The sequence below is a fragment of the Salmo salar genome, chromosome ssa06 (genome assembly GCF_905237065.1).
Source record: "Salmo salar chromosome ssa06, Ssal_v3.1, whole genome shotgun sequence".
Taxonomy (NCBI): Eukaryota; Metazoa; Chordata; class Actinopteri; order Salmoniformes; family Salmonidae; genus Salmo; species Salmo salar.
The window spans coordinates 20,015,010-20,016,126 of record NC_059447.1 but is presented as its reverse complement, the minus strand read 5'-3'; the positions used below and the strand labels follow the sequence as shown (position 1 = coordinate 20,016,126).

Sequence of the window (1,117 nt, the reverse complement as noted above, 5' to 3'; positions counted from 1 at the left end):
ATGCAGATGTTCGGCAGATGGGAGCGAAGGACACTAACTACCAGTTGCCCCTGCCTTCCGCTAGCTAGGACTCTGGTAAACGGGAGGCTGGGGCAAAAAACGCTGATAATACTTTAATTTCCCTTTTGACTCACATTCAAAAGTGTCGCACAAGCATGAAGATGTCATGCTGGAGGGGGGGGGCGTTCATGCAGGAACCAATGGGATGCTCGGGGAGGGGGGGGATGTTCCTGCAAATGCAAGAACGCCTTGAATTGCAGGCTGAAGTTGCACACTATTGTCACTTTTATGCTTCTCGGAGACCAATAAGAGTAAGTAAGTAGCCTTATCTGAGCAAGAACGCCCAATAGGCCCAGAGAACAATACATAAGCCTAAGCGTCCCTGATTGGTTTGTAAACTCCGTTATTCTTGCATAAGGACTTCAATACCTTATGATACCCTCTGCCATTTCTTCCCTTCTAGAAACAAAATGTAAAACATAGTAATGTATTTTTACAGCACACAGCACCAATTATTTTCTAACAACTTCATCTGTTATGAGTACTCATATCTTCAATATGTGTACATTTGTGACTTACTGGTTCTATCACTTTATCCTTGGCAATTTTCTCACGTTTCTACTGACTGTCGAACTCCTTCTGAGAGGCATCGTTCAAAAGCTTCATAAGCCTCATCCATAGATTGACCAATGGTTTCGAGCCCCTCTTTCAGGTTATTTTCCAGAACCTGGCACACCTCTTTTTTGCTGTCTGTCTGAAATCCAAACTCAAAGCTTTAATATAGTTATTTACACAAAATAAGTATATCAACTGAAATAAATTATCCTGTTTGGGCTAGGGGGCAGTATTGAGAATTTTGGAAAAAATATGTGCCCATTTTTAACTGCCTCCTACACCAACTCAGAAGCTAGAATATGCATATTATTGTTCAGGTTTGGATAGAAAACACCCTGAAGTTTCTAAAACTGTTTGAATGGTGTCTGTGAGTATAACAGAACTCCTATGGCAGGCAAAAACCTGACAAGGTTTCATGCAGGAAGTGGCCTGTCTGACAAGGAGTCGTGCGTCTTGCATCTGTTTATTGAAAAGTAAGGATCTTAGCTGTAACGTGACAATT

The 1,117-nt window shown here is 41.7% G+C and overlaps 1 long non-coding RNA gene across 1 annotated transcript; it reads right to left on the bottom strand.

Moving 5' to 3' along the window:
• Nucleotides 1-382: 382 nt before the first annotated feature.
• On the bottom strand, nt 383-749 carry LOC123743545 (uncharacterized). Its single transcript, XR_006770401.1, has 2 exons — nt 580-749; nt 383-459 (listed from the first exon to the last, which is right to left on the bottom strand). It is a non-coding gene; the product is annotated as an uncharacterized lncRNA (long non-coding RNA).
• Nucleotides 750-1,117: the final 368 nt, after the last annotated feature.